Consider the following 26,662-nt stretch of genomic DNA (forward strand, 5'->3'; position numbering starts at 1 on the left):
ATCGAGGAAGTAAATACAGCAAGAAGACCAAATGTGACATATTATCATTTGCAGGTTGTCAAAGACGTGTAGTCTGAGTAGTCTCACCTCTCTCTCTCTCTCTCTCTCTCTCTCTCTCTCTCTCTCTCTCTCTCTCTCTCTCTCTCTCTCTCTCTCTCTCTTTCCATTTCCCTCTGGCAGTTCCCTTTCAAAATGTCTCTCCTTTCTGTTTCATCTCTCCCAGCATTCCTTGTGGTGGTTCCTCCCTGAATGTCTCTGATTTGCTAATTGAGAGTGTTGCTGATTGGGGTGTTGAGGCCTCGAAGGCCAGACAGGCGCGCGCCGCCCCGCGGTACTTTGCACATCTTGTGTATACGTATACACACACGCAACCGCGCGGCAACCGACATTCCTCCTATGGCCGTCCGGGAGTTAAGACGTCAAGACGTGTTTGTAGCCCGCATGAAAAACCCCACGTAATTGGGCCGCCGTGTCCTCAATCTTGGTACGTGCGTTGTTGTTTCTGGGGTTGAAAAAGAAATGTTGTTTTTTTAATTATTGTGATTTCTTTCCGCGCGCCTGCCCACAACACTCCCTTTGTGTGGTTGCTCGGGCACACATCAAAGGCACAAGCAACATCACTGATGACAATAATGCGAGCGGCGAAGTAAAGCCACTGCTTTAAATACTTATTAAGCAGCGAAGCAGGCTGTTCACACACAATCTCATCGCGTGCATTCATGACAAACACGGTTTTCCTCATGAATATTCACCAGCGGATTTCTCGTGGACCGCTGGACGCTTGAACAGAGGAAGGCCAAGAGTGTAGCAGCAGTGAAGTGTCATCTAATATACATAAAAAATACACCCTTCTGGCTATTAAGTTGTTTTAGTTTTTATTCGATGCACGGTTGACTGAATTTCTTTTGTTTTTCTTTCTGTAAAATGTCCACTTATTATGTTTTACCAGCTTGTCAACTCAATGGCCATTCCGTCTTTTTTTTTTTCTCCTTCTTCTTCTTCCATGAATAACATGCACTCCCATCCCAATATTCTCCGGAGCGTCTGACTAGACAATGCGGGGCTCACTGAATTCCCGAACTCATAATCCAATTTCATAATTCACAAAACTCCCCTTTCCTCCCCTGCTTGCCAAGCCGAGAGCAGCAGGAGAACAGAGGGATATGTGCACTGACGTGTGCACTGTCAGAGACTGTGAGCAGAAGGGTTAGAGGTTTTGTTCAGCGGGCTGCTCTGAATGAAGAATAAACTTCAGTTTAACCCCCCAAAAAATAAAATAAACCCGCACAGCTCTTTCTCCAGGTGACAATCTGGCATTTGCAGCTTCCTTATCTGCACTTCGAAGAGTTCTCAAGTGACTCTTCCAAGGTCGTCTTCAGCTTTCTGAATATATAAAAAAAAAAGGCATTTTTTTCGCTACAACGCCGGACTCCATCCTCTGTATTCTTCATGCATCTGCTGCCTCGAATGACATGAGGGTTTCGTTTACACTCCCACTGCCAGAGAGACTGGCTCAAGTGGAAATGCATTTTTTTTTTAAAAATTTGGAAAAGTTTCGCATCTACAGCGCAACATTTGGGAAATGATGACGGCTGAAACGCTAGTAGTTTTCATGCTGTCCACCTGTGCAGGTTGTTTGTTTTTGTAATAAAACCATCATGACCCCGTTTCCACGGAAACAGAGCCGGAGCATTTTCAAAAAATTCCACTTTGCGACAAGTTTTCAACTTTCAGGTTTTAAAACTTGCGTTTTCAGCGCCGCTGCGTTGTGAACGGACACCTGAAACATTGTGTAAAAAGAGGCCTTAAATATTATATTAAGTCAGTCCAATTTTCACTTTTCAAGCAAATTGACTTTACCTTTTAATTCTGCCTTCCTTTTTTTTTTTTTTTTTTTTCTTCCTCCATTTCCCATTATTGTATTTACCGTATGCCCGTGTGCGCTCGTCACGTCTTTCCCAACTAGCCCTCGCAGAAGCTGTATGTGACCAAGACTTGTTCCTTGGCTCTGAACTCAAATGTCTTGGCATCCATTCATGGGTACACAAGCGTGATATTGAATCACACAAAGAGAGGGAGCTCTGATTTCCCTGCCGGGCCTGCCCTCTGTGGCCCGTCGTTGCTGCCACCACCGCCGCCGCCGCCGCCGCTACCCCTCCCTCCCTCCACGCGTTGGGTGGCACAGAAACACAGCATGGCCAGAGGAAGGAAACTATCATGATGTAACAGGGGACCATGAGCGGCACGCTTGCATTGCTTTTTAAAAGCGTATCCCTCACATCTTTTGGTAAAAAAGGAAAAAAGAAAGTAGGCTACCGCTTTCAGCATTCAGAATGAAGCCCTGTTTCTAAAGTATGCCGCATTGTAAGCAAACACTGGCCCGGTCAATACTTCTCTCCTGTGAATGCTGTCTCGGTATGCATTTATTAGCAGGCTGGCTCATTGACTGGCACACGGAGGCGGGGAGTCTCTGTGACAAATTGACCTGCACACGCTTAATGTGGAGCCTGATGTAGGTTAATGATCCAGCGGTAAAAGAATCTGTGACATCAGAAGAGTATTTAATGATGACCAGAAATATTGTCCCGGGGATAGGAGAGCTCAGGGATGTCCACCACACACAGCCACATGTATTTTGGTGTTGGACCTCAGTTGAAACATGCCTGAAAATCTGGAGTTTTGAAAGTGGCCGATTAATTTGTTGTTCATGTAGTCATTAGCCGCTAGCGGTCAGCTGCTAACGGGACGAGTATAAACTCTGAGTCTCATGTGATTACCTTCGCCAATGGAAGTTTTTGTGTTTGTGTATTTGTTTATTAGTTTGTGCAAATGTATGTTTGTATTTTACCAACTTTGATTTGTCATCATCGAAGGAACAATCGATTACATTTAAGAACGTCAGCGGCTAACCGTTTCCGAAAACATCCCAAGAAACTGCGAACAAATGTCCCTTACAAAGTGGATGGGAGAAGCACCTCATGCAGAAGATCAAAGGAGATCTGTTGCCATGGAGACACGCCGGAGCTCGCAGCTAATATCTACTTCCGGTGCGAGCGCATAGTTTTGGGTACTGGTTTATCTACGTACTCAGGGTTTTGCACAGGGACGTTGCTACCTGACGGGCGAGTTAACATCGACATGAGCTAATGGCTAACATGCTAGCGATGCTAACTCAGTTCTGCAAACAGCTGTGGCGTTGGCGAAGGTCTGCGCTCCACCAGGTGGATGTCTGTAGACGGTTTTACAATTGTTTTTTCTTTTTCTTTTCCTTGTGAGCAAAGGACCGCTATGCTATCGCTATCCATGATTGACAGTTCCTGTGGCCAATCAACGCACGCTTAACATCTGTACCAGTGAAAATCTTGCATGTACTCTTGCAAGAGGAAGTTGCGATATGAAAAAGGGTCAGAACAAGCGCTATGGTTGATTTTTCTTTTAGTATGACGTCATGTAATACTCACATATACATATCAGAGGAAGTCCAGTGTTTTGTGCAGACACTGTTTTGCTTACTTGAGGACGATACGGTTTGACAAACTGTGTAACCTCATAGCACAGCCTCTGCATTTTGTCCACACACGTTGAGAGGACGGCATCCCGCGATACTCGCTGCAGCTTTTCAGCCGTGTCAAGCTGATTCGTAACCCCCGTCACCAGACGGAGGCGGTCGCTGTCCTTGCGTCGCACCGCACATGCCAAGGTTTGCTTTCATGTCACCAGGGAGTCAATGCAGACTTGTTTCGGCATGTGGCACTTTCTTTCTTTCTGCCGAGGTGGTGTGGAAATCGATGGCTTTTAACTCAGACGAACGGCGATTCAGACGGGAGCCAAGCGTTTAATGAAATCCTGCCCACCAGAGACACAATTTGGTCAATTTGTCTCACGCAACAAAAATGTTCAATCTTTATGATCTCCCACATGTATATGTTTCTAAGGAAACCCATCAATTATCCAATAAGTGCATTTAAAAAAAAAAAAAATGCTGAGACGGTAAGATTTGCACTGACGAAGTGTTTTGAACTGTTGCCCATCGAGTGTCGCCCCACAGTTCTGTGTAGGTAAGCAGTATGTGCCAAGCCAATTACTTAACCCTGACCCAGCGTGGCACAGAGGAAGGGAATCGGAGAGGCTCGGGACTTAGTCTGTAATCTAAGTCCTCGTTCACACTGCAGGGAAATGTGACCCCATTCAGATTTTTTTACTCACAAGTGGCTCATATCCGACCTGTTTAGTTTTTCTACATGCCACTGATCCGTCATTGGTGAGTGACTCGCGTCACGGAGAAGCGCCGGAGGAAGCGGCTCCGCCAAAATGTTTAATGCTGTGCTCTCTTCTTACCTCATTCTCCTTCTTCTTTCAGTCCTCATGTTGTCTAGATTTTCTCTGCTCATATTTAACAACCACTTCAAAAATGAATCTACACGGGTTGACCAGCGTTGCCAGATATGGCGGGGATCCCACTCTCTCTTACCGTTTAACTTTGTTTATTTTGTGCATTAGTGTGTTTACGGCGTGTTCTTTATTACACATATAATAGTTTTGCGATTTTAACATGATTCTTACACAGGCTAAGATTCGGGCTGGTTTTTATTGAGGTGTGCGAGTTTCACGTTGTTTGGGCTGGAAAGAGTGAGTCACATCTGGCAACCCTTCTGTTGACCGGCATGCCATGCGTGCATAGCTCGGCGTGACTTCACGTCGTGTTTTTGCACTCCGGGGCCCGAAAACATCCGGTCCGATCACGTTCATACGGCAGGTCGCGTTTGAAATGATGACGCAAAAAAGAAAAAATCTGAAACTGAGAGACCAAGCCGGTGCTGGAAGGAGGTGGCAGCAGACAGATGGACTTCTCCTCATTCAAACCTGCTGGGGACTGAAAAGCCACACACACAATGAGACACCGATAATATGATTACCGAGGTCTAGACTCCAGGCCTCGGGGGTTCGATCATGTGTCTGTGTCCTCACGTCTTTGCAACCTTTATCACATGTGCGGCTTCACAAACTTATTGTGGCGAGAGCTGAGGGCGACTCTTTGTACTTTGCCAAGAGGGGCAAGCCGCCCCAGAGCTATCTATTCTCATCTATTCTCTATTCTCCCTTCACGAGCCGAGCTGTCTGAGGCCATGTCCGGACTAATGTGGACAAAGTCGAAGCTTCTATCCAGGCCAGTCCCTTCAGATTAAACCCTAAAAGCTCATAATACACACTGGAGTATCAGAACCATCGGAAATGTAATTTTTTTTTTCACATTTGTTTAACGTACGGCTTTAAAAAATAAGTTCTAACTGACAACAATAGTTTTGTTGTACTAAAACCAGGGTTTGAATCCCTCCCTACAATCTCACCTTTTCTGTTTGGTCCTGCAGGTTTCGTCCTGTTAAAATTGAGTCTCCCCTTTCCGACGTCTCCGCAATTTGCTCCTGTGCAGTTGTTGGGTTTTTCCTCTGTACAAGTCCCTTGAGATGACTTGTGTTGTATTTTGAGCTATAGATATAAATTTTAATCGAATTGTATTTGCAGGCTTTTAAAAATTCACCCACGTTGCTTTCATTTTTTTTTTTTATAGTAACAGCAGTTGCTTTCGTATCAGTTAACAAGCAAATTCAGTTGTAATTTCGTGGCCATTTGATATCTCAGCCCAATATCTTCTGGTTCTGGCTCGGTTCTTTCCTCCTCTAATTAGCCAGGGTAGTAGTTTTGTGGCAAAAAAAAAAATGCTTGTGGCTAAATTTATCTTTGTCTCTCGCAGCCTGAACAGTTGGTGTTTTCAGGGGCTTTTTACTAAAAATAGTTGCCTGCTGTGTGTGTGTTTGTGTGTGTGTGTGTGTGTGTGTGTGTGTGTGTGTGTGTGTGTGTGTGTGTGTGTGTGTGTGTGTGTGTGTGTGTGTGTGTGTGTGTGTGTGTGTGTGTGTGTGTGTGTGTAAACTAAGCTGATGGGAGCGGTGGAGTGGCGAGGCTGAACCCAACGGTTCATATGAGTAAAGCCTTTTCTTACAGAGTCATCATGGGAGATGTGTTGCTTTGTTTCGACTCCATGCCAGCGACGGTTAATGCACGGGGGCACGTGCGCATTAGCCGCGGGTCAGAATTAATTCATTTAGAGAAGAAGTCAGGAAAACAAACCGCAAAAGGCCATTTGAGACTATAAAATAAAAATTACATCTTGAACATTACTGTACATGACCGTTGTGCTTCTGCAACTCGGTTACTCCCACACGGAAGCAAGAACACAAAGCTGACCCTTGTACTCCTCCACGTCGGTTTATGGAGATCGCCCGACCTTTTCATGACTGAACAATAGGCTTGAGTGGCATCGTGAGAGTTGGACAAGAATTAGACAGAACCTCCGAGGGCTCCTTTGAAAGCCCCTTTTGTGCATGTTTGTGAATAGAAACATGGCTCTCTGACCAGCAGCCAACTGTGCCCTACATGCTACATGCAACTTTTGCATCAAGATCAATCAATATGTTTCTCTGTGTTTCATAATGCTCCTGTTTGACATTCACATTTGTATATAGATTTTATACGGTTGGACTGATCTGTCTGGCCTAACACACAGTGTTGGCAGCGGTGTCAAAGATAAGGCCCGCAAGAGGCTCCATTTTGGCCCAAGAAACTACCAAGTGGATTGTAAAAAGTTAAAAGAAAACATTGAATTAAAAAAAATTTAATAAAAATTCTTAAGAGTAGCGACACCACACGCCGCTGAAACCCGAGATGAGATATTGTGATGCTGCCATGAAAGATAGAAAAATAGCATTAGCCTCAAAGCCGTGCTGTCATGGAGAGTTTGTAAAAAACACCCAGAATGCAACAGTTTTAGATGTTTAGTGGACATTTCACTGTATTTTGTACCAGAATGTTTCAAAAAAGGGGTCATATTGTGTAAAATTCAATTTCTAAAGGTTTTCCAACAGTACTAATCCTCCCCATACCTGGACTGACGCCCCAGAAGTGTAGAAAATCTGTCCTCTCTGTCTCTGGCTTGGTTCAGTTTTTAAAAAGTGTGTTGCTCCAACCAGCCAATCAGAAATCAAACCCTATATAGTGTCATCAGGGGTTTAACCAATCACAATCAAACCTTTGACTCCTCCCACAATTAGGCAGCTCCGCTCTGGCACATGGCACCACGAGAGGAAGTACTTCCTCCTCTTCCCAAGATGGGCATGTGTGGGCGGAGCCAGTCCAGCTCACACAGACACAGCAGATTCTGAATGCAGCTCCTATGATCCAAGATTCAAATGGAGGAAAATCAAGGAGAAGCTGGAATTGGAAGTCACGACACGACGGAGGAAAACATTGTTATTAATAATCCAGCCACTGAGCATGTGCAGAAGAACTATGTCCTGCTGTCGACACGGAGCATTTTTGAAACTTGCATTTTCCCCCATTTACACGGCGACGATGAACTCGGCTTTTTCGAAAAATTCCACCTTTTCAAAAAGCTGGTTTTGTGTGGTGTAAACAGGGCCTGAGGCTAGTTTGCTGGCTCACTGTCACGGCAAGCCTAAAATTGACTTCATATTGAGAAATGTCCCCGGTCCGGCCCGCTCAGGATGTAACGGGTCTGTACAGTGAAGTGTGTTTGACACTCCGGGTGTACAGTTCGTATGGCGAGATCTGCTAATCACATAATCACAGCCTGCGTCTGTCAGTCTTTAGGTGCCCAATTATTTCTGAATGCACTTTGAATTTGGAGTCTCCTCCTCCATCCCTCCCAGTGTGTTTGAGGAGACGGACAAATGATTTGGTCCAGGGCATCATCGTGCCCTCTTCCTCCTTTTTTTCCATCTGTAATCAGACGCCTCGCTCGCCCAACAGCATCTGGCCAGTTGTTGTCTTTTCAGCTGGCTGAGGAAACACAGAAGGAATCAACGGTCCATGGCAATCATGGCTTCAGTGTAATTGGCCGTCTCAGTCAGTAATCACGTTTTCGAGCTCTCTAATAACAGTAATAGCACGTCCCCTCTGTCTGATTGTATGAAGGCATTTCGGAAAGATGTTATCTTTTTCCCCCCTTTCCTCATCCTGACAGTGGAGGAAGCATCGGAGGGTGTGCGCCTCACCAGAGGGTCAGTTGTGCATGAACAGAAAATTACTGGGAGGAATCACTTTGCCTTTTTTTTTTTTTTTTTTTTTACACTTGATGTTGGAATTTGCAATTACATCGTTGCCCTCTATTCATCTCTGACACACTGTGGATTACAAGCGAATGCACACTGTGTGTGTGTCTTTCCTCTTTCCTGGTATTTGAACTGGCTTCTGGTGTCGAGCGCTCGCACGTTCTCGGGTCTCGCGCTGCTTCTTTTCGCCGTCGGCCTGCCGTCAGGACGTTTTGATGGACGCTTCGCAGAGCAGGAGCAGATGGGTGGAGGCCGCTGAGGATGATAGGAAGATTGGTGGTGGAGGAATTCATTCATCCATGGATTGTATTTCATTTTCTTCAGTTGAATGCAGAGTTCTTGATTTTTACAGTTTCAGATCGGTGTTGACAGTGACGTCATCCGACCAGAGAGCACAGGCGATATATCAAAAATCTTTATTCTTTAACACTTGTGAAGGCCTTGTTTTGACGCCTGGTTGCCAGCACGTGTTCTCAGCGTGGCGTCGGTTCTCTCGCTCGAGAATCACAAATTCAATTTCACTGCGGAGAACGCAAGGAGGCGACGTAAGCCGACCTCGAGGGCCGTGATTGGTCCGTGCTACGACGTCAAATGACGGGAGTGCATGTTTGCGTCGACGCAGAGGCTGGATTTTTCTAGTAATTGTAATAGAATTTAACTTGTAGCAGCAAGCAACCAAAGGTTGTCGGTGCACTCCTGGTTTCCGATTTGACAAGCAAACATCCAATCAGCCATATTATACTAATGACTTCATCTGCTTTGCATGGCTGCTTGTGCTTCCTCCAGTTTCTCTGAAGTCTGTTTGCTCACCCACAGCCAAACGTATTCATGTGTGTTTGCTCTGCTGCTCGCCTCTGTGCCCCCGTTTGCACGCTTGAATACAAATTGCCCAGAGTTCCTCGTGGCTAAACATGCTGGTGTGAGTAAGATTTTATCCCCTCGCTCCCTATTTTTGTGATCATTTAAACACAGACCCTTTTCTGCTCCCGGCAAGATATCGGGGGTTTCCCCGTGTCTTCTCGCGCCGCTGGCAGCCGGTCGCTTTTGTTTTAATGCCCTTCCCTGGGTTTTACAGGCTGGTGTGTGAGCTCTGCCGGCCCGTTGTCTTGCGCTTTATTTTTCTCACACTATATACAGAATTCCTACCCGTGACCCTCAGTTCAGCCTTGAGTAGTTTTTTTTTTTTTTTGCCGAAGCCGGTGTTCCATCTTTCCCAGTAGGTACATGCCATTTACACCGGCTGAGTCCTGCCCGCTGCTGAGGTGACGCGGGAATTAAATAGATTTTTTGCCCGGTCCTACAGGAAACCCAGTAAGAAAATCTAGTAGTGATTTCATTTTGTTTACGGAAACACAAACGTTTGGTTGACGGCGGTGCTCAGAGCCGCTGAAAACACAACTTTTTAAGAACTGCTCTCAAGGTGGAACTTTTCTAAAATGCTTGTTTCCATGGCCGTGGAAACGAGACTTTATGGAAACGCTCTGGCCTCGACTCTTCGTTATCGGCGAAAACTTTGCTATTGTGCATGTTCACCACGGCCGGAGTAAATAGTTGTTCTGCACATTCTCAGTAGACGGACAATAACAAACATTGAGTGTCATTATTCCATATAATAACAATCCAACTTGGTCGTCTGGGATTAATAAAGTCAGTTACATATCAAACAATTAGAATATTAAACATATACTTTAGAGGTTTTCTTTGTTGTAGTGCAGAGAATACGTGATGAAAATGTCTTTATTATGGCAAAAAAAAAAACACACGTACTAATGTACTACCAAGAATGTGTACATTGTCAACATGAAGCCAATTTCAATGAAACTTTGTGGTGTAAAATACAGTGAAATGTCAGAAAATCTCTAATATAGCTGTTGAATCTTATTTTTGACGCCACTGTTCTGTACAGTTATTTATCCTTTTCCTGTTGTTAAAATTTGCCTCCGAATAGGAAAAGCATCTGATTATAGTGAATCTATCTTGTATTTTTGTGGCTCATGAGCCCAATTTATGGGACAAAATGTTATTTTTCATTGTTCATTTAAAAAGAACAAAGTTTACTTTTTTCAATCTGAAAAATGAATCAAAGTCTGATGTCTTTTATCAACAAACCTTCTAACTAATTTCTGACTAATTTTACATTTTCACGTCTAATGAGTGACACATGAAGCGTGAACTCCCAGCGCTCGAGGCAGAAACATCTGGACTTAAAAAAATTATCCGACAAAATGTTTAGATTGTTAAATGAACTTCTAAATAAAGACTTAACTAACAGTTTCCATTTGGACGTCTCTTTCCTCGGGTCTCTTCTTGTATCCTGACTTGGTTCAGATTAAGATTTAAGAAACGTAGAGGTAAACTGCAGCTACACCTCATCCCCCCCCCCTCCCAGCAATCCATCAGAAAGTTTCTTTTCACCCTGATCTTCCCCACAACACATTTTTCATCCTGCTGCTGGGAAATATCAAAGAGAAGTATGGGGAAATAATTTCCTCCTCACTTTTGCATCCCTCAGCATGTCCTTTTCTCCCTCTGCCCTGCGCTCCCTCCCCCTCTCCCGTCCTCCTCCTCACCTGCAGTGCTGCTGCTCATCCCTTCTTCCACTCATCCTCCCCAATCTCAGACTCACACCTTTGCCTCTGCGCGAGCGGGACCGGGCTTATCTCCGCCAGTGGAAAACATTCATCGGCTGCTGCTGGCGTCCTTCCTCTCCTCCGTCCACCTCCTTTTTACCCCCTCGTCTGCTGTCCCTCTCACCTCGCCTTTCTCCTCTTCTTTCCAATTTCCTCTGCTCAAATGAGATGTTGTGTGTTGACGAGTGCGCGTACATCCCTTATCACCGGCTCCTGTTCGAGTATTAGTTGGGGGAAATGGGCCTGTAATGAAACAGAGTAGAGCCGTGCAAACACACACAAAGTTTGTAGGTATTTTGGTGTGTGAGTGAGTGTGAGTGTGAGTGTGAGTGAGTGAGTGTGTGTGTGAGTGAGTGTGTGAGTGAGTGTATGTGTGTACGTGAGTGTGAACACATGGTCTTTCTGACGAGGTGATGATTTAGGTCACCCTCTTTCTTTCCTCATTATTTTTCGTCTTGGTCATCTCTTCTCTCTCCCTGTTGTTTGGTGTCTTCCTGCCTCTCTGCTCTCCCAGGCCGACGTTTCAAGTGAAATCACATTGTTTGTTTTGGCCTGTTCGTATCAGAAAAGTTTCTGAAAGCGACGTACGCTTTTTCACGGAAACGGCAGTAATGCTTGCTCATGTGGAATTGTTGGGTTTTTTCCGTAAAAGGGTCTTGAAATGACTGTGTCGTATTTGGCGTTCGAGAAATCAAGCTTAATTGAATTGAATTGAATGCGGCTTTCATGTTGGGCCACTAGTGGGTGCTGTTGGTTGTTTTAGTGCGGAGAACAATACGGCATAAACATTAGCAACAGGAGTACACAGACCTTCTAGTGGACAGACAAGTTGTTGACTGTCAAAAGAAAACAACCAAGTCCCAGGCGAACATGGACTGGGAGTCGCGACACGACGGAGGAAAACATCGTACTGAGCATGTGCAGAAGAACTATTAACCACGGCCGTGGTGAGCGTGTGCAGTAGCAGTGCTTGAATTTTCCAGAAAGTGTCATTTTTACCCGTCAACATAGCGACGCGCATGTGCGGTGGAAGTATTTACTGCGTAGTGGCAGCACTTCAGAAGAGTGCGGGAGACGTTTCCATGGAGACGGAAATTTGCACAATGATGGAGTGCTTTTTCAGGAAAGTTGCGTATTCAATGGCTCCGACCAGCACTGTCGCCCAAAACGCAAACAAGATTTTGTGTTTTTCACTTGTTGTCGTGTAAACGGGGCTTTAGATTGATCTCTGCCTCCCGCCGTACGTTGTGTATTATTCTGCCGGCTGCATCAGTCTCTCTTACGGTTGTTTTGTTTAAAAAAAAACAAAAAAACACTGTACTTGCCCTTTGTTTGTGAGATTTAAATTCAAGCGGAGCATGTGTGTGTGTGTGTGTGTGTGTGTGTGTGTGTGTGTGTGTGTGTGTGTGTGTGTGTGTGTGTGTGTGTGTGTGTGTGTGTGTGTGTGTGTGTGTGTGCAGCTTGTCAGTCTTTCCCTCCCACACAGCCTCTCCATGAACCGTGGCCTGTGCCCTCTTATTTCTCCCTCCGCTCTTCCTCATGCATAGTTGATGTGTTTAGCAACAATAGCATCGTGTCAGTCTCTTGTTTTTCTACACAGTCGCCTTGTCTGGCGTTGACAGTTAAATGTCCTCAGTACTTTGCGTAACTTGTTTTAGACGCCGCGAGTTCACGGAGCGCACACTGAGGGCTTTTGTCTGGAGGCCTTCCTCTCGCTTCACACAACTCTTCTTTTCACTGTCCTGCTCCCTTTGGCGGCTCGGCTCGGCCCGGCTCCGGTCGGCCCGGCCCGGCCCAGCCCGGCAGCTTAATTGGACGCTGAAGACAGCGCAGTGCCCATTAAAGTGCTTCAGATCAGTAAACGATATGTCGTCTCACTGTGGCTGCATCACTTTACACATCTGATCAGACGTTACTCAAACAAGCTCATGAGATATTTTTAGTTTCTACCTTAACCAATGAATGTTGGCGCGGGGGTTATGTTTTTGTCTGCGTGTATTTATTGTATGTATGTATTTTTCCAACTTTTCGCAAAAAAAAAAAAAAGAGCCCGAATTTCATGAAATTTGCACGGATGATTTGTCATCAGCCGAATAATAAAAAACATGTTTTCATCATAACATGGTCAATTTTAATACGACTGATGTCAAACCAATGCCAATTTCCAACCAATCCTCTATCCTCGCACATGTCACATGATGCAGTGACATCATTTCCCTGCCTAGCGGTTGGGGAGGGGTCAAAGGTCACAGGGTCACACGGAAATTGCAAAAAATGTGTGCTCATCTGTGTCAAACCGATGACATGAAGCGATTCAAACGGCTATGACAGATGGAGGAATGGGTGGTGCGGTACATTGGTTTCCATGTTGACAAATGTGGCGTTGTGGGGGGGGGGGGGGGGCATGTCACTCACTATATTTCGCACCAGAAGCTTTCATTAAAATTGGCTTTATGTTGAAATTCCACAAATTTTCCTTAGGAATTGTTTGGTTTTCATCGCGTATACTCTGCGCCACGACAAAGATAAACTACGCTACAAAAGTTTTGTGTTTTCTCTTGAAAACGTCGTTGTGGAAACGGGGCCTCAGTCCTCAGCTCCTCGCTTTACTGTGGCCGGGAGCGTACTGGTGAGGTGTGTGACGTTATCGTCTCATACAAATTGAAAGAAATCGACCACTTACTGTAAAACACTTCTGCGTATTTCCAACCCTGTATTTTGCCTCAAATAATGGTTTATCCAACCAAAACAATCCTTTTGTTTGTAGTGCTGTTGCGGGGACAATTTTCTGTCCATGCTCTGCTGCGGCCAAGGAAAAACTACTGTGGGAGGATTATTTTAGATTGGAATATAAAAGGGCAGTTATTTCAACGTGATATTTTTTCTTCTTCACCTTTAACTAAAACGTACACCAGAGATTCAGGTTAAACAGTAAAATACTTGGAAGCTATGTGAGGTAATACTCGTTTTCTTTACTTTTAAGGGAACTTTTTTTTTTCTATTGTACAGCAATGAGTTATTAATTAAAGTTTGAGTGTCTTAATGACCCTACTTTGAACTAAACATTCATTAGAGACCTTTAATCAAAGCGCTTGAGGTTTTATTTGCGTTCATACAGTTTTCATTCACGTAAAAAGTCCAGTTGTAGGTAGAAATCTTCCCCTAGAGGATTAGTATGTATCTTGCATTTATGTTTCCACTTTAAGAATACAGTCTTGTTGGTCAATGCTCATAATAAAACAGGTTTTAAATGATGAGGCCGATGTAATGTAGTGAATGAAGTAACACCTAGCAGCACAAATAAAACCGATTAACTCTGAGAGCCTGCTCATGACCTCCCACCAAAATGTCTGGGAGCGTTTGCAAAGTCAAAATGTCAAAACAGAAGTGTGGGTTTAGATATTTGTGAAGGAAGTTCATCACATGCATCTGAAGCAACAGATGGAAAAAATAAATACATGCACAGCAACTGATTATAGGATCTTTTTCGTCTCACATCTGCTTATTATTTCATCATATTTGCTTGTTTTCTACTAAGTTGTCACCAATAAGAGGGACGGAGGAGCCTGTAATATCCTCACGCTCTGCTCTGCCGCGTTCAGACTCTACAGATGAGTGGAAAAAAGCATCGATCGACGTCCCGCCTGCCCTCAGACACACGAGCATCTGTTCAATTAGGCACATTAAAATGATTGTGCGGCACACTCTACTCACCCTGGTAATGCCATCTCCCCTGACAATATTTTGAAAGAAGGAAGTGAAGCTGTTCGGCCAATTACTCACGTGCTAAATGCAGTATTAGTTTGCTACAAGATTCTTTTTTCTTTTTTTTGTTTAGTTTTTTAGTTTTTAAGGACAGAATGGTGTCTTTTGATGTTGTTCGTCTTTCAGAGAGATGTTTTTCATGGGGTTGTTTTTAACTTTTACATTGCAAAAGTGACATGTTTAATGCAGGTCTTTGGATCTGTGGAGAAAAGAGTGATTACGCAACAAGAAAGCGGCCTAACAATTCACAAACAGAATCTGAATGTGACAGGGAAACTTGTAATTCCTCTGCCTCAGACTGCTTTGTTGTAAAACTCGATAGAATTTCAGCAAGTCCACACAGTTTTATTTTGTTTTAACACATGAATATAAAAGGTAAGTTGATAATATAGGTGTAATCTTTACTGAGATAACATTTGGTATTAATAGTTTACATCAGAGTTGTCAAACACATTTTAGTTCAGGGGCCAGTTTCATCTTGAGTGAATAACTTAGAATTTAAAGGTCATTACGGCGCTATTTTACCTTAAGATATTACAATTTTAATGTTTCTCTGTTGTTCACAGAGCATATGTACAAAAAACAACCAAACTGCGACTGAAAATTACTACAATATAAAGATCAGACCCGTTTTCACGAAACGTTCTGGTGCAAAATACAGTGAAATGTCAAAAAAAACATCTCCGATAACTGTTGCTTTATGTTTTTACTAACTCACCCAGACAGCATGGCTTTGGACGCCCCGTCTATGCGACAACGTTTCGAGGGAAAATTTGTCATTTTCGTCTGTTTCTTATGTTTTGAAAACCACGTGGTTAGCATGCCACACACGAGCGCGGAGAACAATCCGCGCTAAACATTAACAACGGTCGAACACAGACATTCTAGTGGACAGTCGACCAAGTTGGATTGTTATTACGGTGACTGTCAAAATAAAAGTACCAAGTCCCGGGAGAATATGGACTGGGAGTCGTGACACGACGGAGGAAACATTGTTGTGATTGTTCTCCTACTGAGCATGTGCAGAAGAACTATTCTCTACGGTCCTGGTGCCCATGTGCAGTCGCAGTGTTTCCACCGTTTCCATGGAGACGGGGCCCAAGCTTTTTCAAAAAGTCCCATTCCCAGTGACTCTGAGCGCCATTGTTGTTTTAAATGGACACCCTGAACACAACGGAAGTTTTGTGTTTTTTACTTGAAAATGTTGTGTAATCGGGGCCGGAGGCTAGTTTGTTGGTGACAGACTCTTGCAGGCGTCATGTTTGAAAAAATCCGGTCCAAAGGTTCCATCTCTCACACATCTGTAGGAAACATTCCTGTACAGCGCATTTGTCAAAGCTGGGATACACAACATCAAAAAGTTGATGAGGCAAATTACTTGAGCTCCTTTTCTGCTGATGCTGCTGAAAATGACTCGAAGGCTGAGATGAAAGCTGCGAGGAACCGAATGTCGAGTTGCAGGAATTTCCATCCAAACAATCCGCTGCAAAGGTTCAGTGTGAAGCACGAGGCCCTCCGAGCCGCGGCCAATTGCTTTTTCAGTAGAAAAGAGTTCCTGCTCTCTACAGGTTGTCGTGGAAAAAAACCCCGGACGGAGGGTTTTAAGTGTATAATTATTAGTGATTGGATTTTGTTATCATGTTGCTGGAGCAGACTGGTGTGTTTAAGAGCAAGATGAGATTTAAGATGAGCTTTAAACCCTTTTGGGGGGGGGGGGGGGTCCAGAACGTTCACCCCTTCATTTGGTTCAGGTGGCGTTCACGTTCACTCTTGAGACCAGATCAAACCCTCTGGAAAACATCCTGCAGTTACGCCAGCTGCTGGTTTGGGGGCGCTGTGGCCTAAAACGAACACGGACCAGAAAGGAAGTGAAGTTGAAACACGACTCATTGATTGGTTGGGACGGAAATCGGAAGTCCGGTCGCTTTAGCTCGTGGTGGCTAGGCTAGTTAGCCACAAACAACCGTTATATATAGTCTTCAGATATCAATGAGAGTCTTCCTCACTACTTCTTCCTCACTACTCCACGTCTGAACGCGAGATATTTTCCAACTTTTTTCTTTCTGCGTCTAATTCTCCTGATTCGCGCGGTTAGCTTTGTTTGTTTACTACCCAGAATGCATTGCGCACTACGTCACGTCCTCTCACCCCGCCCGCTGGAAAGATCATTTGTAAACGAGCCAAGACCCACCACTTCAAGGGGACCAGAGATGCCTTGTTAGCTTCGGGTCAGAGTTTGTGGGACTTTTATCGTCGCCCAAACGAAATGGTTTTTCTTTGAAGAGACTCTGGTCCGGATCAAACGGGGGAACGCGAACACGCCCTGACACCCGTGGTAAAATGTGGTTGAGCAACATCAAATCTGCCCGTCGCTGATTTTCTGCAGCCCTTTGCCAGTGGAAAAACAGCGTTCGGGTACGGTTTCCCAAATTTGGATTCAAACCTGATGACTTGCTGCGACCTGCGCTTCCACTTCTGTCGTCATCGCAACCCCATGTGGACTGAGTGGGCAGAGAGATAGATGGATGGATGGCTGGCTGGATGGATGGATGGATGGATGGATGGATGGATGGATGGATGGATGGATGGATGGATGGATGGATGGATGGATGGACGGACGGATGGATGGATGGATGGATGGATGGACGGATGGATGGATGGATGGACTGTTGGTGCGCATGTTGCTGTAAAACCAGTGTCACGATTAATGATAAGCCAAGTGCCGTCACCAGATAACACAGTCGCACAAGTCGCTTTGTGTGTGCGCCATACCAAGGCTGAGCCCCCCCCCCCCCCCCCCCCCCACAAACACACACACTCTTCCTCTTGTTGTAGTTAATGTGGCTCATCCTTGAGCCCAATCCCTCACCTTCTTTCTCATTTCCAAACAGCATCTTCACAGCTGCTGATCAGTGGATTGTGTTGGGTTTTCATATTTGCGGCGTGACCGAGCCTCTGCTGTCGCTGGAGGATCCGAGGAGGAACAACCATGAATAATTTACACAAAGCAGGAATATGTAAACGGGTAAACAGACACAAGAAACAAAATGCAAACAATTGCAGCAGCTTGCATGAATTAATTGGCGAGCGGCGCCCCGTGTTCGGCATTTTTGGAGTTCTGTCCTTGGTGACTGATTCAGGGTCAGCAGGCTAAGGGGATTTTCAGAGCAGAATAAGGCTGCGAATGAACACTTGTCTTGTTGATGTGCGAGCAGAATTGCATTAGGTTTTTTTATTTTTTTAATTCTCTGTACTTATGTTAGCAGTGATATATCGTCTCAAACTCTTTAACGCAGCATCAGTTTTCAATTTGCATATTGCACAACAGAAGGGCAGTAAATGGTAAAAGTTGATTTGAGAGACGCCGAGAGCTTCTCCAGCAGATTCATGTGTGATGAGGTTTCTATGTGTTGTTATTTTTCGGGATGCACTGATACCAAAGTACATGTACTCGTAAACGTTCCCCGATGCAACTCCTCAAATATTGCTTGACGTCATCCACCAACGTCAGCAGCGGGGAGACAAGACAGCGATGATTCTTTTAATATTCATGAGAATGATAAACTATCAAGAGGAGGCGAAAGATACTTCATACAACACCAACAATTTACTGTAGTTTCCGAACTAAAGGCCAGTACTTTTTTCCACATGCTTTAAACCCTGTGGCTTAAACAATGACGCAGCTCATTGATGGATTTTTACGAGTCGTCGATCGTCCTGCCCCGATACATGGGTGATGCGTTCAGGTGCATCACGTAACATTGAACCGCTGTGCTCTTTGCTGTAATTTACTCGCCCTCTCCCTCTCTTTTCCCCTCAAAATAAAGAAAGAAAACAACAAAAAACGCAACCCCTACAATCCCGCATCCCCTTTTCCAACGTGGCCCATATATGTACAATTTTTAAGAAGAATTTTAATTTGGTGAGTGCGGTTCAGGTGTGCTCAATAGTCATTTCAAAATGAAAATAGCAAAAACTGGAAACGCTGCCGTGTGACCGGGGCCTCATGCAGCAGCTGGGTTTGCTGCCGCAGCGGGCTCGAGCCGGGCCGTCACATGCAACTAGTTGACGGTGCGGAGAGGTGAAGAGACGTCCATGATAGGGAGTCATCACCAGTAACCAGAGGATGATGTACGGAGGCGTCTGTGAGAGTGAAGGGCAGAGCGAGGTGGGGGGGGGTAAGGGGCAGGAGGTGACAGAGTGGCCCCATTTGAGGTTGTCACGGGATCCCGAGAGTGACGACACCGAACCAAGACGAATGGAGGCCCAGCTGGCTCCGCGGCTGGCTGCTGGATGCCTGATCATAAATAGCCGGGCCGCAGCGCCGGGCGGAGGCGGTTTGTCATCGGGCGCGGCCCCAGCCGGGGCACCGACTCCCTGACGAGAAGGGAATTTATCACTGCACAGTGATAAGACAAGGCTATTATTGTGTCTGTCCTCCTCCTTCTCCTTTCTCATCCCCTTTTCCTGCTTGCATGGGACCCATCACCTCTTCCTTTTCTCCCCCCTCTCTCCCTGATTGCTCCTTTTTGCTCTCTTTTCTCACCTCCTTTCTTCTTTACTACTCCTCGCCACTGTGGTTGCTTCTCTTATTCTCACAACGGCTCAAGTGAAAATGCATCGTTTTTGCGTTTTCATTTCACAAAAGTTTCTCTTTCACACAGCAATGTTTTTAAAACTATGTTCCGTTTACCCGGAAACAGCAGAAATGCTGAAAACCATGTACGTAGTTTTCGTGTTGGGCAACACATATGCGGACTGAGAGCACTGCGCTATAAAAAAATTAAGAATGGGAGAACACGGACTTTCTAGTGGACAGACGACTAATTTGGATTGTTGTTACGGTGACTGTCAAAATAAAACTACCGATTTTGTTATCCAGCTACTGAGCATGGGCAGAAGAACAGTTTACTGTGGCCGTGGTGAACATGTCCGTCGTCTACACGGAGAAGGAACCAGTGTTTACAAAAACTTTTTTCCCCCCATTTACACCGAGGTGGAGTGACAGCATTTTCGAAAAGTTCCATCTCGTAAGCCGTTTCCAAAAAGTTGCGTTTAAAGTGGCTCCAAGGGCCGTTGTCATGTAAACGGACGCCCCAAACCAAAAATGGGAATTGAAAACCGGTTCTCGTTCATAACTGCTTCCCAGCGTTTTAATTACTTGGAATCCTTTTTTCGACTCCAGTGGGAGCGAATGACGTCACCATGCAGGTTGTGGTGACATCATTCGCCAGAGCCGCCAGCAGGAAAACACGGAGCCCAAGCGGCACAAATGCAAGTTCGGTTCAGTTTTGGTCAGGAGAAAAGGACGACAACAGGGCAACTTGCATACGACCAATATGCAGGAACATTTGCACACAGCAGCGATAACTTTGAATGAATGTGGCGTTTTCGATCTTCTCCGGAGTGAACCTCAACCCAGCAACGTGAGCACTGTCCTCTGACTGTTCATGCTGCAGGTTTCATTTCCAAATGAGTATCGATACAGAACCGAATCAAAAATCGGAATCGGAATTCTAAAGATTTCATAAATTCCCATCGCTCATCAAAGACGCATGGAAAGTTTTGTGTTTTCATTTGAAAACGTCGTCGTCTGCACGGCGGCTGGTCTCCCGTCTCGCCCTTCCTCTCTGCGTCAAGGTGAAAGGGATCAGTCCAATAAGGACTCGTTGGGAGGATGATGAGCAGACACTTGGTGGAAGATAGTGGCCGTGCTGGGGATTCTACATGGGAACGCCATTTGAGTATTAATTGCTGCCAGATTATGAAAGAGAGTGAAGAGAGGAAAAAGAGCTGAGGAATAATCGGAGGTGTTTACGAGCAGAAAAATTAAGTAGTGAAGAGGGAAAGTCAAATGGAGAAAGATGTGCATGGGGAAATCAAAATGGAGAGAGGGATGATAAACCGAGTAAGGTTATTTAGAGGTCAGTCTGGTCTCTACTATTACTGCACGACTTCAGCTGAACTCCTCCGTTCCTTTTCCTGACACCTTTGCGTCTCCTTTCCTGGCTCACATACCGCCGTGCCACGAGACTCGGCGTCCGGGTCGCACATCCTTACGTTTGTCTGCTGTACGTTTATTTTGGGGGGGGGGTGGGGGGATGGGGGCCGGGTGCAGACTCTCTCCCAGCGATGCAGCTCGGCTGTCAGGAGCACCGGAGATGGATGAATTATCAGCGAAAGGTCTCCCCCGCAGCTCTCACCTCATTCCGATGCTCCGTTTGGCTCTGACTCCTGCTAACAGCGGGGGCTCGCGCCGCGGCCCCTCGCCGCCTCCGTTTCTTTGTTTACACATGTATGCTAATGAGCGAGTGGGACGAGGGGGAAGCATGCGACCCCCGTGTGCTCACTCCAATTCCTTCCCCAGTGGCACATCGCCTGCGACAGCCGTGGTTCTGCCCGGGATCAGAGTAGCCCCCTTATCTCCTCCGCTGTGATTGGTGCAGCTGCCTCTGGGCGCCACTGGCAGCTATGGGGATTACATCGTGAAGTGTGTGTGTGTGTGTGTTGCATAGTATCTCCATACGCTTCCTTAGCGTATAGGGGTGTAATTAATACCCTGGAGAGTGACAACTGTGGCCACATTTAGTAGCAATGCAAGACCCGACAACCTCAAAGCTTCTTGAGAAACTTTACATTGTTTGTGTGTGTGTGTGTGTGTGCGTGCGTGCGTGCGTGCGTGCGTGTGTGTGTGCGTGTGTCTGGCCACTGTAATTCATCTTCCTGCGAGTGGCTGCTGTAACTTCCTCTCATCTTTCCTTTCTCCCATTCCCTCTCTTACGTCCGTTCTCTTCTTTTCGCGATACCGCGTGTCGTGGAACATGATGAAACGTTTCCATTTTTCATCGCCGTCTCCATGGCAACCCGGCTCGGGCCCGAAGCAGACCTCATTGGCCTGGAGACAGTCTGTGGAGTTCACAGAGGCCCTCTGGCATTAGAGCCGGCGGATGAGAAGGGCAGAGGCAGACAGCCACTCACAGGTGAGCGGGGATCGGACAGTTTTTTATTTTCTCCGCAGCCTTTGTTGGATTATCTACTGGAGGAGAAACGGACAGGATTATGAGATTCTGTTATTACTTTTTGTCCAATGTGACCTAAGTTTCCAGCTCACAAGCTGAAAGAAGAAAGCACAAGGTATCAGTGATGGAGATTATTTTATCTATCAAATCTATTCCGTTTAAATTTGTTTAACTCTTTAAGAAATCTGCAAGCTGGGAATATTTGTACCTCAATAACAACCCGTTCACTCGACGTTTCAGGTGGAAATGTCAAACTTTGGTTGTGTTTTTTGGGCGACCGTGTACACGACAACTGTGCTCAGAGTTTTCTGAAACAGTGGAGCTTTTTGAAAACGCTCCGACGCCGTCTCTGTGGAAACGGTAGAAAAGACAACCTTTTTGAAACGCTGCTGCTGCACATGCTCGCCACGGCCGTAATAAATAAACAACCGTTTTCCTCCGTCGTGTCGTGACTCCCTGTCCATATTCTCCTGGGACTTAGTAGTTTTATTTTGACAGTCACCGTTAATAACAATCCAACTGGGTCGTCTGCCCACTAGAATGTCTGTGTTCTACCGTTGTTTATGTTTAGAGCTTGTTGTTCTCTGCATGTATGTTTGTGTGGTTCTATTACAAAAACAAACAACAGCGCCAACTCGTGGCCCGACATGTCAGCTATCTATCTATCTATCTATCTATCTATCTATCTATCTATCTATCTATCTATCTATCTATCTATCTATCTATCTATCTATCCACTGCTTTAAGCAGTTAAGTCTGATTGATTGATACTTAATCAACCTCTTTACATATTTGCATAATTAGTGTAAATATTTTCATATTTGTACACACGCGACTATTGTTGCTATGAAAACGAGCCAATTTCAAATTCTCACAATGATTTTCATTCTGAAGGCGGCAGACCTCACACTGATCCTCACTGCTGCAAATTGCCAAACTCATCTGCTCCGAAATGCAAATGTTTAATTGATTCTATTCATTAGATTTGCTCCACAACAATACCCCCCCGAGTATTACCGTGTGGGCCTTTTGTCTGTGCTTGTAAGTGTGTGTGTGTGTGTGTGTGTGTGTGTGTGTGTGTGTGTGTGTGTATGTGTGTGTGTGTGTGTGTGTGTGTGTGTGTGTGTGTGTGTGTGTGTGTGTGTGTGTGTGTGTGTGTGTGTGTGTGTGTGCGTGCGTGTGTGTGTGTGTGTTTGCAGGCCGATGTTGCGCTGAGGTCATTTCATCTTCTTTCATGCTGCCTGCTAATCTTTAAATGTGCACGGGTTGTTTTCTTTTTTTCCTCCATCCAGACATTTTGTTATTTTTGGTGTTTTGAATTTTCCAAAGTGTCTTCAGCGAGCTATTAGTGAAGTGCACAACATTACAAGAGCTTAGAGCAAAGGGTGGAAGAGCGATAACGGGACCTATTTGCCCCTGACCCATATTACAGCACATTATGCATCGCCCTGCAATCGCTCTTTCTTTTTTTTTCTTTTTCAGTCCTGCCCCACACCCCCACAGGCCTACAACTACACTTTTCCTCCCTCGCTTTGCTTTTTTATCTCTCCTCCCATCGCGTTCTCTCTATCTCTCCATCGTTGTTTCTTGCCACTCTCTGTCACAGACCCTTTGTCTCTATTTATCTCATCTCCGAAGCCTTGTTATGCCTCTTGTCTTAATGCATCCCTGCTTCCCGGGAAGGCTGTGTGTTGTTAGAGCCGAGCTAAAGGCCAGGGAGTGGAGCACTCAGAGCCCGGCCTATTCATCAGTGTCACAGCGGCCCCTCCACTCTGCTTCATTACTGACTGGCTAATGGCACAGATCAGTGCAGTTTATTTGCTATAATTAGCCGCCTCCATTTGGCCGGCGCAGCCCCAGTGAAGCTCGCCGCACTTACGCTGCCCCCCCGCCGTGCCCACCAAGGGCGCGCGTACGCTTCGACGCCTGGCTGTTTAGCCTGAAAGAGTCATTAAGAAACACACCACCGGCACAACAGTTTGACATCGCCTATTGCCTCGTGTCAACTATGTTCAACATCACTCCCGATGGCGCATGTTGAAAAAGCAGCGTGTCAGGTGGTGAAATGTATTCTTCCTTGAGAGCCTTTCATCAGACTTTATGTAAGTAAAAGGAGTTAACACCATCAGCACAGTTTAAGGGTCTGATGAAGCAGGGAACCGGTCGTCAGCTTGACATGAGGAAGTAGAGGCATAAGGAGCGGCTGTGGCTCGGCTGGGAGAGTTACCAGGGTGTCGGTGGGCCGACCCCTCATCTCACCGTGTGCATGTGTTGGAAGTGCCCTTGAGCAAAACACCCAAACGTCCAACTGTTCCCAGTGGAGGTCGGGCTCGTTGCAGGTGCAGCTGGTTCCGCCAATGAATGGGTGAAATGTGACAAACGGGGTAGGGCGCTGTGAAACTGCTGAGGGTGTGACGCAGAAGTGAGCATTCTCAAGTGTTTTCTGTCCATTTCCGTGATGAGAAATGCTGAGTCACTGAAAACACAACTTTTTGAAAACACTCCGTCTCCATGGAAACAGGGGAAAACGCAATTCTACTGAAACGCTGCTACTGCACACGTAGTAAATTGTTCTTCTGCACATGTGCATGTCGATGGGCAATAATACCTATTTATTTGTCTATGTATTTGCCGTCTGTTCACTAATTAAACACTATATATCAATATATATCAATATATATCAATATATATATAGATATCTATCTATCTATCCATCCATCCATCCATCCATCCATCCATCCATCCATCCATCCATCCATCCATCCATCCATCTATCCATCTATCCATCTATCTATCTATCTATCTATATATATATATATATTGCGTTTATTGTTTGTCCATCTTACATTGTGCCTATTTTATATTACTTCTCTATTTTACATTTTACTTCTATTTTGTTCTGTTTCATTTTTTACCTTCTGCAACGAAAGTTGGTCGAGAAGGTTATGTGTTCGTCTGCATGTATTTATTTATTTATTGATTTGTATGTATGTATTTTACAAAAACTACACACCCAAATCACATGAAATCTTCAGAGATGATTTGTCATCATCCAAGGACCAATCAATTAAGTTTTGGGACGTTAGCGGCTAACCGTTTCCGAATAAATCCCCAAAAAACTGTGAAAAAAAGTCCCATACAAAGAGGATGAGAGAGGTACCTCATGGAGGAGATCAAAGGTCAGCGTCTGTTGCCACGGAGACGCTCCCTGCTCAGTGTTTCACACAGTGACGTTGCTTTTTGACCTCCCTAGTAATCGATATGAGCTAATGCCAATCATGCTAGCGATGCTAACTTCACAAGCAAATATGGCGTTGGCGAAGGTCTGGCACTCTACCAATGTAGCTCTAGTTATTATGTATGTTTTTAGTGTCTACCAGGCACTGGGATCAGAATTTCATACCATTACGTGTAAAAAAATTGTATTTTATCACAATGAAAATCCTTGAATAACAACGTCTCCCTCCAGCGTGTCATGACTCCCGGTCAATACTCTCTTAATAGTTTTATAGATGACGGTCACCGTGATGACAATCCAACGCCGTCATCGACATTATTATTGATTATAGCGTATTGTTCACACGTGTGTGTGGCTCCATTGCAAAAACCCACTAACAGTGTCACTTTGTCGCCAGTCATGCCAACTACATCGTTTTCAGCAGTTTCAGTGTAAACAGACCGTTTTCAAAAAGTTACCGCGTAAATGTGAGAGAATGCGTTTGCACTTGAACGGGGCATAAATCGCCCGTGTTGCATTTGTGATTCATCGTGAAGCCCCAGGTTGAGCTGTATGAGAAGTGATCAGGCGACTGTCACTCTTCTATGATGAAGTGGATGAATAAGTGAATGAACGATTGAACAGCCCGTGGCTGACGCAGGCCCCGTCCTCCTGGTTCTACTTGTCCTTCCATTCCTACTCATTATCCTCTTACAGACTTGGCCGGTGGGCTGGTCTCTGTTTTCACTTCTTATTTAATGTCCTCCTTCGTACCCTCCTCTTGCACCCTGCCCCTCCCCTCTCACTTAATCTCCACCACTTTTATCCATTCTTGTGTTCTTTAAAAGCCTCTCGTTTCGTCTTCACATGCAATTTTAATCTTCTTTACTCAACGGGGCGGGGGATGTTTCCACACGATGCCAGTGTGAGCTCTTGGCGAGTCCCGCCCACGTCACGAGATGGAGTGTACTCACCGAGAAGACGAGAAGCAGCCATCAATATTTCACAGGGAGCAGCAGGCAGGCTGTTGCTGTACCATTTTGAAAAATTTGCATTTTCAGTGGCTCCGAGCACGTTTGTTGTGGAAACGGACCCAACGGAAGTTTTGTGCTTTCACTTGAAAACGTGTTAACGGGGCCTCACTGTTGGTACAAATGCACATTTTTCAGTCTCTTTTAACTTGGTCATACAGAACATGACTGTGGAAAGAGCATCCTGACGACGGTTTTCAAATTATCAGGATGTACATGCAAGTCAATGGTTTCAAACACATTTTTATTCAGGGCCCAGCTTCATATTAAGTGGGCCGGACCGGTAAAATACTGCCATAATAACCTTTAAATTTAGTCTGCGTGATAAAAATGTCTATATTTACACAAAACCAAACGATTAGGACCAAAGATTAGTACAATCTCACTTAAAGCCAATTTACATGAAACCTTCTGGTGCAAATACAGTGAGACGTCCAAAACAACTCCTCCTGGAACCGTTGTATTATGCAATATTTTTACAACTCATCCATGTGGTTCCGGACGTCTAATTTCTAATTCTAACACATTTTTTTCAGCATTATGGATTTGAAGGATTTCAAACATTTGGAAGGATTATTATGTATATTTGACACCAAAACATAAGATATATATTTCATTATGAAGCCATCTATATTGCATATCAGAGTAGATCTATATATACAAATGTACAGGTCTAGAATAATCACAGTAAATGTATCAGTAATACCCAGTATGGTGTGGCTGACGCCACGCAGGAAATCGGGAGATGTGATAAGCTAAATTTGAGAAATTCTCACGAGAAACAAAAGCCATATGATTCTATACTAAATATATATGAACAATATACTAGATATATGAAAAAATATATAAACTATCAATTAGAAACAACCATTAT

General features: G+C 45.0%; 1 protein-coding gene across 1 annotated transcript in view; it reads left to right on the forward strand.

Moving 5' to 3' along the window:
- b4galnt4a (beta-1,4-N-acetyl-galactosaminyl transferase 4a) overlaps positions 1-26,662 on the forward strand; it is a gene marked incomplete at its 3' end in the record, with an annotated part of 179,582 nt that overhangs the window by 27,663 nt on the left and 125,257 nt on the right. The gene's annotated exons all lie outside the window — the stretch shown is intronic.

Source organism: Lipophrys pholis (genome assembly GCF_963383615.2).
Source record: "Lipophrys pholis genome assembly, chromosome: 11".
Lineage (NCBI taxonomy): Eukaryota > Metazoa > Chordata > Actinopteri > Blenniiformes > Blenniidae > Lipophrys > Lipophrys pholis.